We start from the raw sequence: 14,659 nt of genomic DNA on the forward strand, positions 1-14,659 counted from the left end.
TAAATTCCCTTAAAATGTTCCTTTTTTTTTTTTTCAGAAGCAACCAAAAATAGAGGCCTCACAAGTCACAGTTTTTACTGGAGAGCAATCAGTAGGATCCCTTTTCGAAAGGGATGAGTGTCGTCTCTTCTGACAGCCTTTATTCTGGAATTATAGAGTTCTCTGCATTAGTTCTTGCTTCGGATCCAATCACTGTAGTTGAAATAATATTCTTTTATATCTGTCCAATTAAGACATTTCTAACCCACAATCCTTGGCTAGCCCCAGAAGTATCTCAATATTCTGGTGCACTATTTCTATTTTTTTCTAGCTATTGGACTTCTCTGTTCAGTTGTAAGTGATTCTGAATAACATATTATTCCAATTTTTTTTTTCCAACATGATATGGAAATGATTCAGTTGACTAGACATAGCCTTGTACTTACTTTCAAGCTGCTTCATCAATTCTCTATTTACTCCAGCGCTATTTGAAAGTGCATAGATGTCATGTCCTGCATGTGAAGAGTGGGAGGTTTGTCCAGATTTGGAAATCCCCCAGTCAGATTAAGATGAAATAGACACTCAAGGTTCAAACACAATATCAATTTTAATGACAGTCTTTATAATACACATATCTTAAAAGTATTGGCACTCTTACAGTTAAATCTATCTATGCGAATAAAAAAAAAAAAACCTTCAGAAGAAATAGAAATATATTTTGCATTACTTAACGATTTTATGAGGGAAAAAGAAAGGAAAGAAGAGAAATGGAGAAAAGAGGCAAGAAAGAGAGATGGACAGAGAAAGAGATCACCAGTCTTAGTTTCACCTTTGGTTCAGTCAATAGAGTGTCCTTGGTCTGTGAGAGTGCTTGTCCAGAAGTATTGAAATCTCAAAGACACTCCAAGCTCCTCTATGGATCTTTTAGGCATCCTAGGTTTATGGGGTTCATCAAGAAATTTGCCATAAACAAGTTCACAGTCAAAACTTCTACAGTAAACAAGAGCTTTGGACAGAGCAAGACTTTTCTGTCTCCACAGATCTCCCTCATTTGACCATGTCTTCAACATTTAGCCTGTTTTCATTCCTATCATCTTACCTTGCAAGTGTTTGAGACAATTCCAGGCACACCACATATAAAGTATTTTTCACTGATGTGCTACAATACTCTTCCACAGGTCCTGTGACATAACTATCAGTGCTGTGTTGAGGTCTTGGACATCCTTTGATATAGAAACTGAGCTACAACCTTGTATATGGTAGTAAAATCATGACTTAAACTATTAAATCACGATATTGTCTTGGCAAACCAAACACTTCAAGCTTTCAAATTCTACATTAGAAGGAATATTTTTCAATACTTTATTAATTCTTGTTGACTTTTACTACGTCAAATTCCATTTTCTACATTTCCTCAAGTCTCAGTCTATCAGTTTGCTTTTCTAATGTGAATCTTTACTCATGCTGTTTGCCTCATTTAATATAAAAAATATATTTCAACAGTTAAAGACATAACACATATTGAATTTTTTTTCTCTTTTTTTTCTTCTTTCACATTCATTTAATTTTTGACAGGGATTACTTCAGAGCTATATAACAACATTGAGGCACAGATTTGTACCGGTTTCATGTTTGATCTTATACTACAGCATCTTTTTTATCTTAAAGTAGATTTGATTGTGTTTCTATGTCCAGACTTAACTGGTTTCATTGATCAAGACATAACACCATTTCTAAGACAAAATCTTTAATCCAAACCCAGTATCCACAGTACTGTTTTCTTCTAAAATTCCTTGTATCATGGAACTATTAGTCTATTAAAAGTTTCTATAGATGAAATGAATTCAAGTTGTATGATATTAAATTAAATTAAACTATAAGTCAAAGTTTGAAGGAAAAAAAAAGAAACTTAATGGTTGTCATTTTTTGACAGATCCCATTGCCACTTGTATTTAAGACATAAAAATCTATACATCAGAGACTTCAGACATTTAAGATTAATTACATTTATTAAGGAGAACAACCCTTTTCAGTATTAGCGGTATTAGTAATAATAGTAAAACTCATTAAAGTCTTACAATTAAATCAGACTCTCAGTAAGGGCAACATTTCTTATGCTTATTAGAAGTTCATCGTGTTATTCTTAGAGCTTTTTTTACCTAAAATCTATAATCCAAATAACTGGAATTCTTTACATAATACATATCCCACTGTGAACAAGTTACACTCTTGGAATGAACTAAAGTAGATAAGATCATTCATTTTAAACATATTTTTTAAAAATGTATGGTAAATGAAAACCTAAACTACTGCAGTGAAACTATAAAAAATTCTGCATCTTTAATCTTGAACCATATTTTTCACTGAATTCTTGTCATAAACCCAGCATTCACCATGCATCACTGCTGTCAAATTGTGTGTCAAATTCAACTGGCTGTTGTAGCTTGGGTGCAGAACAGTGTCTAATTTTGATGGCAATCAGCAACATTTATTCTCTGCAGTTTCTGACAGAAACAGACAGATGAACACAAACAGCAGAAATGAGTGAGGCAAGGAAGCCATTAACCTAATGGATGAAGAACGGGGAGCTCATGCTGGAGTTTAAGTCTCTGGGGTGCAGCTCTTTTCAGCTCTAATTTACCAATTTGTTTAATTTCAAATACAGCTAAGAAACATTATTGCCAATTAGTTCAAGTAGGACTATGAGGCTGTATATTTAAATACCCCTCTTGTATTGCTTTCCTGATAAACTGAAATATGTCTTATCTCTTTCCAGACTGTTCCACAATAGCAGCTGTTTTTTAAATTCTCATCTGGGACTGCAGTTAAAAGTCCTTGAAAATTAAATGAAATTCACTCAATTAAGCTAGAGAAACATCTAGAGAAATTTTATTTAGCTTATTCCTGTCAGAACACAGAATTGTAGGATCATAGAATCATGGAATGGTTTGGATTAGAAGAGACATAAAGATCATCTTGTTCCAACCCCCCAGCACGGGCACAGACACCTCCCACTACATCAGGTTTTCCGCACCCCATCCAACCTGGCTTTCAACATTTCCAGGGAAAGGCCATACACAATTGCCTCAAAGTGAAGAATGCCTTTCTCATATCGAACCTAAACCTTTCCTCTTTAGTTTAATACTGTTACTGAGTGTCCTATCAATACACTCCCTGATAGAGAGACCCTCCTCATCTTTCTTGTAAGTATTCTTTAAGTTACTGGCTGCTACAAGGTTCTCCCATAACCTTCTCTTCTCCAGGCTAAACAACCTTGACTCACTCATTGTGTCTTCATAAGAGAACTGCTTCAGTCCTCTGATCATCTTTGTGGCTCTCCTCTGGATCGACTCTAAGAGGGTTACCAGAGATGAATGCAGCATTCCAATGACTCCAGGGGTCACACAACAGTGAAGCAGAAGGCAACAGAGTCACCTCCCTTGACCTACTTTTGATACAATCAGACTTCTGGGCTGCAAATGCATATTGTTTGTAGTCCGTTTTTCATCATCCAATTCCTTCTCCACAGAGTTGCTCTCAATCCACTCGTTGTCCAGCTTGTATCCATTTTTCAGTGTAGGGCCTTTCACTTGGACTTGTTGCACTGTATGTTGCTCTCAAGGGCCCGTCATTCAAGTCTTTCCAGGTCACACTGGATTATATCTCTTCCCTCCAGCATATCAACAACTCCACTCATCTTGGTGTTGTCCATAAACTTGCTAAGCATAAATTCATTCCTATTGAATATGTTATTAATAAAGATATTATGCTGTATCCATCCCAATACGGATCCCCTAGGAAAATGTTGATCACTGCCTCCACCTGATCAACATGATGTTGACTGCAATTCTTTGAATGCAGTCATACAGTCTGGACTGAGTTGTCCATCCATCAGACAATTCTCTCAATTTTAGAGACAAGGATGTCTTGTCCAATGGTTTGCACAAGTCCAGGTATATGACATCAATTGCTCTTCCCACCAACACTGTAACCCTATTGTATAAGGCCACCAAATGTATCAGACGTAGTTTGCCCTTACAGAAGTAATGTTGACTATCACCAGTAATCTCCCTGTTTTCCATGTGCCTTATCATAGCTTCTAGGAGGATCTACTCCATGATATTACTGAGCATAAAGTTGAGACTGACTGAACAACAGTTCTTCAGGTCCTCCTTTATTATATTTTTAAGAATGGTGGTTATGACTTCTCAAAAACGATGGATAGTAGTTTAGCGACTTCATCCACCAATGCCCTCAGGACTCAGATGCTTTTCAACAGGTCCCATGGACCTGTGTACCTTCAGATCCCTTAGATGATTTTGAACTTTTTCTTCAGCAAGTAGAATGTTTTTCATTCTCCCAATCCATGCCTTAGAAATGTTTAAAGGACTTCACAGAGTCACAGAATCACAGACAGGGATCTCTTGGAAAGAGTCCAGCAGAGGGCTACAAAGATGGTGAAGGGCCAGGAGCATCTCCCCTATGAAGAAAGGTTGAGTGAACTGGGTCTGTTTAGCCTTGAGAAAAGAAGACTGAGAGGGGACCTGATCCAGATCTATAAATATCTAAGGTGTGGGGAGCAGAGTGGTGAGGGAGTGTGTGGAGACCGGACAAGGGGAAACAGCCAGAAACTGGAGCATAGGAAGTTCTGCACAAATGTGCGCAAGAACTTCTTTACGGTGAAGGTAATGGAGCACTGGAACAGGCTGCCCAGGGAGTGGAGTCTCCTTCTCTGGAGATATTCAAGTCTCGCCTGGATGCCTACTTGTGCGACCTGGTGTAGGGAACCTGCTTTGGCAGGGGAGTTGGTCTCGATGATCTCTGGAGGTCCCTTCCAACCCCTACAATTCTGTGATTCTGTGATTCTCCCAATCCATGCCTTAGAAATATTCAAAGGACTTCAAAGTATGCTGACTTGTGAACTTAAATTGCAAATATAATATTAATACTGTTATTTATTTATTTATTTTATATTCATGCATGTACAAAAATCCATTTCACGTGCACCCGGAAAAAAGAATTAAAAAAAAATATTACAGGTTTGCCTACACTGTGTACTGTAGAGATATTGAGGAAATTTTCACTGTCCCTATGAGACTTGCATATGGACGGTTGACTCAATATGTTTGATATTTCTTTTATTTTCTACATCTTTGAATACTAAGATCAGCAGTCTTGTCCTTTTCTTGTAATGTTGTATCTACTTCTTGCAAGATGTATCTACTTCTTTATCCTCCTGAAACACATTTCAAGGGCTGCTAATTAAAGAACTTAAATGAAAAGTATGTCAAAAAGACGTGACAGAAAGCATTGTTGTCCTGTCCTTCTAAGAACAAAAAGATGATGGAGGTTAAAATAAATAAGTAAATATTAAAAAAATAGTAATGAAGGCCCCTCAAAATTACTTGTAGGCACATCCTTAAGAATATTTTTTCTTTTTTAGTCCAGTTAAATATACTATGTTTTAATCACAGTCAAACATGAGTTTTCAACAATATTTAAATTTTAATTGAGCTGATATCATTTGACACAACACTGTTTCCACAGGTAAGATATTGTGTATGCATGTATTTACCTGTACACATATATTTTTATTTATGATGTTATGTATATAAGCCATAGATACACATGTACCATACACCCTGCAGAGGAAATGCTAACTCACAGCTTGAAACAGTTACTGAGCACCTGGTGTTAAGGCAAGACCAACTCAGGAAAGCTTCCTGAGTGACAGGAAGGGGTGGAGCCAGAATCTAACCCTTCCCAGATTTCATTTTAGTGTTGACAGTGGAGGTAAGATATCTTGCTGGAGTTTCCTGTCTATCTGAGATATTCCTAAGGTAAGTGCATCTGTTTGATTTTTTATTTCTTTCGTTTGTTTCTGTGACTCCTGCTGCATTTGAATGTATCTTCGCTTGCTTCAGCCTAGGATTTTGCTACTCAGTGACAAACTTGATAGTTTTAAGTTTTTGTTGCCCTCTTTTAATGTACTAATTAAAAATACTTACAGAACCTTTTTTACTTAAGTTAACTAAATTATATAGTTCATACACGTTCCATTGTGATTCTTTTTCACTCATTGTGAACTAAGCAAGGTTGGACTGCTCTGCTTTAGAGTGTATCATCCCTTTTGACAACACAAAAAAATTAAGGAATTAGTAATTTATGCAAGCTGAGTATCACCAGAGATTCCTTAATCAATCCATTGTCTAAGGTCTGAATTCTTCCAAACTAAGAAGGAGAAAATAAAGAGTGGTTAGGATAAAGAAGCAGTCTGCTGTCCTGTAGAGTCACTGAAATTCTTAGAGAGAAAATAATGGATGCATAAGAGCAGATCTTAAATTTACTTCTTTGACAAGGGCATTACATTGTATAACTGCATTTCCAAACTAACAAACTGAAACAGAGACAGAGAAGTTAGCTTCACTTAAACTCCTTTTAATTGATAAGACCGTAATGTATTTAATTCATTATCATGAATCTCACGAGAATATATTCTCTACACATCATGATGCATTGTGGGCTGGTAGCTTCCTGGAGCTGAGAGCTGTGGTTCTTATTTCAGAAATATTGGCGACATACATGTTGGAAATATCAACACCGCTCCTGACTTTGGTGAGCCTTGCAGTCCTGGGTCAACAAGCAATTTGTATGCGATCTTCAGGGTACGCTGCACAGATCATCTGTATCATTTTGTTTCTACAGGCAGCAGGTTGACCTGCAGCCTTGCCTAGTGCTACACTATAATTCTCAATAGATTTTCTAAAATGTGTAATTAAGAAAGCATGATGTAAGTGAAAACAAGGTCAGAAGTCCTAAGCAGGGTGGAAAAAAGTCATATACATCCAGGTAAAGTAAAACTCATTAACCTCTGACTCTCACTATCCAGTCATCTTATACACTACCAAATGTATACCCATCCAGGCCATAATTATGGTTACAAGAACATCGTGGAAAGCTGTGTTAAAAGCCTTGATAAATTCATGTTAACTGTTATCTGCTCTTCTCTCAGCCACACATACAGATGTTTATCATAGAAGGCAAGTATACTGATCAGGTATGATCTACACCTGGCAAACCCATGCAAACTTCTTAATTCCCCTTCTTCTCCAATGTATACGCAGAAATGCTTTCCAGCATGACTTCCTCCACAATTTTCTTGGACAGGCCAGTTGACCATATTTTCACAGATTCTGTTTGCCTTTAACTAGTTGTCATAGATCTTCCTTAGTCTCCATGACTTTTTAAAGATGACAGAGTACTAGAAGACATGCCATCACTTAAGTGACTTTTGAAGGATATCAGCTAGCTTTCTCAGCAATTTTGCATGCAGCCTATCTGATTCCATTATATGCATGGGACAATTTCTCTCAAGATCCCTGACTCAATTGTCATCATTTTCTAGTTTTTTATCACCTCCTTGTGCCTTTCTGTTTAGCATAGAGACCTGAGAGACCTTTTCAGAGTAAAGTGAGGAAAAGAAGGTAGTATTTTAATTGTATCTATTTCCACTGTCAAAACTTCCCCATTCCATCAAGCAAGTGGGAGGCTAGCCTTGTTCTACCTTTTACTAGTAGAGGCTCCTTGTTGTCCTTGACATCTTATGGAATTCTCAATTCCAGCTGAACATTTGCTTTCCTAATATCCCCTTATGTTTACACAATGGCATTAAGCTTCTCACTAGTACTTGTTCCTTCTTCCTACACCTGTATATGAGCTTTTTTGTGTGTGTTAGAGCTCTACCACAAGTTGTCTGCTTAGCTGATGGGTTTTGTTTCCCAGAGTATAGGGACAATTCAATTCTGCATTTGAAGAATGGTAGCTGTAAGTATCTGTTTTTCTAAGCAGCTTTCTTGTTTAAAGCTGCTTATTGTGATATCCCACTTATTATCTTAGTTCCTTGAATAAGAAAATCTGCTCTTCAAGAGACAAATAGCACAGAAATTCTGTATGCGTGATGAGAATTATTCTGAGATTTGATAAACGTTCACCAGATGAACACATGTTCAATACAACTGTGTTTGAGTTAAGATTGAGTTTGAGTTTAGGAAAAACTGACATACAGGTTGTTACTTATCTCTTTATATTTTTGTGATCTAAAGTACTTAATTACTTTAAGAGCTAAAGAGACCATAACATATCACGGACTAAAATACCTAAGTAAGGTAACTGATGGCAGGTTGAACATTCAATAAATGTAGGTGAGTTATATTAATGAAGAAGTTGTGATAATACAGAGAAGTGAAGAAAATATTCTATTGTCCCAGTTTTTCTTTTCCACACAAGCTTAAGGGTATCAAATATTGAACTAAAAAAAATCAGCTGCAAGATATATAACTGAAAAAAACTCATGTTTCAGTCATTCTAGAGAAACAGTTCTTCTTTTTAATACTTATTTTTAATTTTTTTAATTTTTTTTTTTATTTTTTAGTTAATAAATGAATGGGCTAGAGTAGGTCATTGAAAGTGAATGACATTTTTTAAATGAATCATAAGATGCACCAAACAGCTATCTAAAATAGGGCATGTCAGAAGTGGCACATCAGTTTGATTTTTAAAATATGAAAATCTCTTCAAATATTAGTCAGAAATTGTTATTGGTGTATTTGGATCTTTAGCATAATCATAAACAGATTTATTTGCAAATTATCTGTTAATATCTTCAGAATGTGTTTTTTGTGGGTTTTTTTTGTTTGTTTGTTTTTTGTTTGTTTTTTGTTTGTTTTTTGTTTGTTTGCTTGTTTTAGTCTTTTAGTCTTCTAACTTAGATGCTATCAGTGTAATAAATGGTGAGATTAGGAAAGTTTACCTGAATAAGGAGCTGGCTAAATGTTAGTTAGATGCTTGGTAATATGTATGGAATTTTTCATTTGAATTTTATTGTCTTTTAATATGGACATGAAATGTCTGCTCAGAAAGAAAACAAAGGCTACAGGTTTACAAGCAGATATAATATACAAAGTAACGATTACAAAAATCCATAGATACCAACAAGAAATTATAGGAGACCATTAACAAGAAGCAGTATTGTGTAACAGAGTTCAAACATAAATTGAGCTTAGCAGTGTCACATTGTCCTGGTGTTCCTTTCTCCCCAAGATAGGCATATTTGAAATTCTCCATTTCAATATTCTTCTACACCAAGAAAATCTTTTTCCTGAAATTTTCATGGCTAGGCCACTTCTGTAAAATTTTTGTTGTTCCTATGATCATTCATTGTCTTCAGTTTGTCTTAATTTTTGTAGTGTGCTGGTCAAAACTAAGCACCCTATCCCACCATGTTCACAGTATCACTAGGTATAATAACTTTCTGCATTTCATGATGGTGCTACTAAAAGTATCCCAGAAATACAGTTGCTCTTCTGGTCTTCTTAAAAAAAAGAATTTGTGATTCTTTTTTTAAGTCTTAATTTAATGTTAATGACTGTCAGGCACTTCTCATTTTAGTATGATTGATGTCTGCAAGATTAGTGTGACTGTACTTTGTCATTATAGTATGTAATAGTCTTTATTTCAGACTGTTTCTCTGATTTATAATGATCACTCAGTTTTATCAATTGCTTGAAAAGCCTTCTAGTTTTCCATCATCTGTATAGCTTATTTCTGTATTCTCCATGCCATCATCTCAATCTTTCATGAAAATGCCAAATAGTGCTTGTCCAAGTTTAGATTTCTATGATCCATGCCATTTATATTGTAATTTGATGGAAAAATAAATTAATAAGAGATCCTTGTGTGGATCTGACTTTCTTTTTGTCATCTTTTAACTTTGGGCAGAAAAAAAAAAAAAAAACATACTATCCATTTAAAGAACAGATTTGGATTTCATATGGTGCTGCTACAGAGAGAAAATCAAAGAATCTTAGAATGGTTTGAGTTGGAAGGGACCTTTAAAATCATCTAGTTCCAATCCCTCTACTATTAAAATGTTAGAATTATTGTTAGGGAAATGGAATTTCTTTCCTTAAGACAAATTCCCTACTTAGAACGTAGACAAACCAGGAAATGTGTTAATAGTATATTAGTGATAGTGTCTCAGAATAATTCCCTTAGAAATAATGGATTAGGAAAAGAAAGCATTTCCCACATACTATAAGAATTAGTTATTACATGTAATGTGCTAAAAAGATTTATCTCAAATTTGTGATTCCAGAACTCATCATACTGTTACAGCTTATAAATTTGCACTGAAAAAAGAAAGTGACTGGTAATGAAATATGTTCAGAACATGGTAGGAAGAAAATTAACCTTATTCTACTACTCAGTCATAATCAATAGCTTCACAAATATCATAAAGGCTCCCTAATTTCTATCTACATGTCCTAAAAATTAACGTCTAAAATAAATTATTTTTTAATTAATATTATTTTGGGTAGATTCTACTTGGAATTACTGTTAAGGTCATATATAATAATAATAATAGGTCTTTAAAGTAAAAAATGAGTTTGATAAGCAATGCAGAAGCCAGAAGGTAATGGTTCCAGATAAGCCTGCATTTCAAATATATTTGACATACCAGCAAATTGTCTGGATAATTCAGAAACTGCAAGTGCTGGGGCAGTATTTCATAGTGCAAATTCACAGCCTTTTTGCTTGTTGAAATGTAATTAATGACAATCCTATAGATCAGATACACATTGTTAAATTTCACAAAGAAGCTAATAGTTTCTTCATTTATGAAAATGGGTTGCTTTAAAATGCACAGCCTGAACCTCATTTCACATCCACAGACTCTCAGGATCCATTCTGTTTTGCACAACTTTAGACGTTCTTTCAGTGAAAGACACCAGAGTAATTTAAATATATATGCACACAATAGAGAGACAAAAGGAGAGAGAAAATCAACTGTGAACAGAAGGGAGTCTTTTCATCAGGATGATACATTTTTTTCGTTCAGGAAAATTGACTTTACCCTGAAAGACCAAGTAATCATTGTGTAAGAGGGGAAAAACTGTGAATGGGATGAAAAGATAAAAATCAGACACTCCTCAAAGTAAGCTAGGGTAGGGGGCTGTAGCAGAACTTCCCTGTGATGCCTATAGCAAATAATCCAGCACAGGAATTAGGGCATCATTCATACTATGGTATTTAGAAAATTTGTTGCACTTTGCCAGGTTTTATTGCAGGGTTTTTAAGCATGTCTCTTCAGACCACCTAGGTTCTTTTCTTCCTTTCTTGTGACTGATACATTATAACACATCCGTCCTGCCCTGAACTCCCTATTATCTCTTTGTAACATGATTACAGAGCATTTTACAAGAGGGTTCCATTTTTGTAATGTTTCTTTTTATCCAGTTATACAAGTAGAAGTTCAGTTGATATGGTTTCCAAGCTATTCCACTGAAAGATCCTCTCGTTTGAGAAAACTTGATTCTTATTACCTATATATACATACTATATACTTCCAATGAAAAAGTGTTGGTAAACGTGTAAATTTACAAGTCAGATTTTGCCTTGGAGATCTGGAACTCCTATATTCTAGTGTAAAATTTTGGCATGTCTTTGTCAACAATATCAATTATCTGATGTGGTAAAATGTGGAAACGCTAATTACAAATTTTCAGCCAAATGTAGATATCTCATTGGAACAAACCATTCCAGAAAGAGTTAGAGTCACTGTCCTTGGAGGCATTAAGGAAAGGGTAGATGTCATGATATCCATCATGAGTGGCATGGTGGTGATGGATTGATGGTTGTACTACATGCCTTGGTTGTCTTCTCCAACCTTAATATTTATGCACAGTTTTGATACAGAATAAGTTTAAATCCTGGTTGTTTTGTTGTTGTTGTTGTTGTTGTTGTTGTTTGTTTGGGTTTTTTTTTTGTTTGTTTTTAATGAGAGTTTGTATTTGTGACGAGTAACTCCTATTTCCATGTATACCCTTTTGCTTAGGTTTTTCCTTTACCCATAAAAAATTCAGGAGTATTAAAAGAGCACTAAATGCTCAACACTGACTATTAAAGTATTTGTCAAACTTGACAGGAGATACTACAACTAGTGTAAGAATGTAGTGGAATATAAAGAAATGTGGGTATGAACAATAACTGGAACATGTAACTTCATGTATTATTTGAGCAGCCAAAACCATACAGTTATGCTACAGTTCTGTCATGATACAAAGGTCTAGCAAGTCTGTTTCCTACCCAAAACATCCTAAGAAAAATATTGATTTGGTGAATGATATTAGAAGTCATCTACCAGCTATTATGTTGACAGGAGTTGCTGTAGCAGCGCTGTTCCAGATTTTGAGGCAGAAAAAATTACTTCAGTGATTTCTGTGCTTGTTTACATTCAAAACTCTTCTGCAGCCGAAGGACAATTACAAGGTCTGTTGAAGGTATGTCCTACAAAATCTAGTGCACTTCAAAAAGCGTGTGATGTGAACGTATGAAGAGCTATACCTTACTCAGATGTACCCACATTTATTTTAGCTGTTTGCACTTCTGTATTTTGAACCTATGATGTAATCCTTTAATGTATCACATGGTCTTTCTAGTCACAACATGTAGTACTTAGGTTTCTTTATTTACTTGCTTGTATGTTTGTTGCTGGAATTTATAGGACAAGTTGTTTCTACAAAATATTACCAAACAAAAAATAATTTAATCTCAATTTGCATTGTGAAATTTCTAATGGAATTATATTTGATTTAGTGAACTAAGGAGAAAAGTTGAAATTTGACTTCATTCATTCAGGATAGTAGTTAATATTGAGAATAGTAGTTCAGAGGGTTAGGAAAAAAAAAATTTCTGGGAATTCAACACAGGAATTTTTCTTACCCAACATCAATACTCTTTCTTCCTTACCTTTATATATGCAGCTATTAGTGTGCAAAAAGTGTTTGTCAGTCTAATTTGGAGGTATAAATGCTGCTATCATGTGGCTAATTTACTTCACCTTCTGATTATGTCTGACATACCACACTTCAGAAAGTCACAACGCATGCAAATAAACAAATGACAAAATAAAATGTATACCTACACTGCTTTACTTGTATTGACTAATCATGCTGTAACTCATTGGTAACCATCAGCAAATGCACAAAAAGGACATCTCTGTTGTGCTAGAGAGAATCTGAATCAGCAAACAAGCTTAAGTGTTATTTTTTTGCAAAGAGAACTGCTTGCGTCTAGCTGGACTGTTTAAAGATGTTTTGACATTTCTGTGTACTTATTTTTACTAACATTCACTAGGATTTTGTCCTTTTCTTTCTTGAAAGATCAACAGCAGATGCATATTGAAAGAACAAAAAATGTTAGCTGTGTGCTTGCAATTTATTTCACTAATTCAACATAATTACAGGGTATTTTGCTCACAAGATTTGCATATTTTCTGAATTATTCAGGGGACAAAACTTAGATCAAAGGAGGAATCCCACTGAGCATTCCCAGTGTTATCTAATGCAGATTCACTGATCCAATATGCAGGGAAATAAAACATCAACATTTAACATGTATCTGAATAATAAGAAGAAACTACATTGGAGAATGTGTTAATTGATGTCATTACTGAATAATTAGTACCAAGGATATTGCATGCATCACAAGCATGTAGTGTCTCTTTCTTAGTACATAAATACAAACCAAAATGTTTTTAGCAGATGCTCCAGTGGAATGAGAACTATATCTGTCAGAAAGAGTTAATTAAACTAATATTCAGGTGGAAATTTACTTATGCCAATGAAACTCGATGTAATTTCTTTCTTTTCAGAATCACAATTCCTTGTGAACAGAAATGCCAAGAGAGTTCAATGAATAAGTCTAGTTTACTTAGAATAAGAATACAAATTCATTAGTACAAATTTTGAATTTTCATTAGTGTAAACAATAGTGTAATTTTTAGAGTAGAAGATGAGTGTCCTAATTGAGAGAATAAGTTCAGTGAGTCTTTCTCCAGAATGCAGACAGGAAAAATCTTGTTCTGCTATTTAAAGCTGAGAAGGATCAAACAGTCTGAAAGTCTAATGCAGGGGAAAACATTTTACAGCAGGCATAATAAGACTAATGTATAACATAGATTGACAAGTTAAATATATTTTGCTGTAGCTGAAACAATAGTTTGAAATACTTTGTTTTTAATCGTGCCTTACAGTTAAGATAATCAGAATCTACTTATCATGCTCAGTGAGACATGTAATACTTGCTTCAAAACTGAGAATTTAAGATATATTTGTATGTGAGGCGAAAAGTTCCAGTTGTACAAAAGAAGCTTCAACTCTAGCTACAAACAAAAAAAAAAAAAAAAGAGTTTGACCCTTCAAATTACTTAGCTGATCATGTTGCCATCATTTTAAGAGAAGATATTTAATGGTGGCTGAAGTAGCAGCTGGTACTGTTTTGACACACTGAATCTTACAGACTTTTTTCTTACAGTTTATGATACACTAAAATGCCATCTCATTTCAGTAGTTATAATTGTTTCTTGTAGCTACTCTTTTACTATTAGAAAAATTCTTGGATAACTATATGTAATCACAGATTTTCATAGTGAAAAAGCCATCTCCTGAGAACATAACTCTTCAAACAAAACTGTTCCTATTCTTTTGCCTTAAAGAGCAGTAGATTGACATTCCTTACTCAAGAACAAAAAACATAGAAGACTTTTTTCAGACTGATTTCTTCAGGATCTTCTTACTCCGATAACATTAAATCTCAATCCATCAATAAGATCTGAAGACAC

This window comes from Meleagris gallopavo, chromosome 4 (genome assembly GCF_905368555.1).
Source record: "Meleagris gallopavo chromosome 4, MGAL_WU_HG_1.1, whole genome shotgun sequence".
Taxonomy (NCBI): Eukaryota; Metazoa; Chordata; class Aves; order Galliformes; family Phasianidae; genus Meleagris; species Meleagris gallopavo.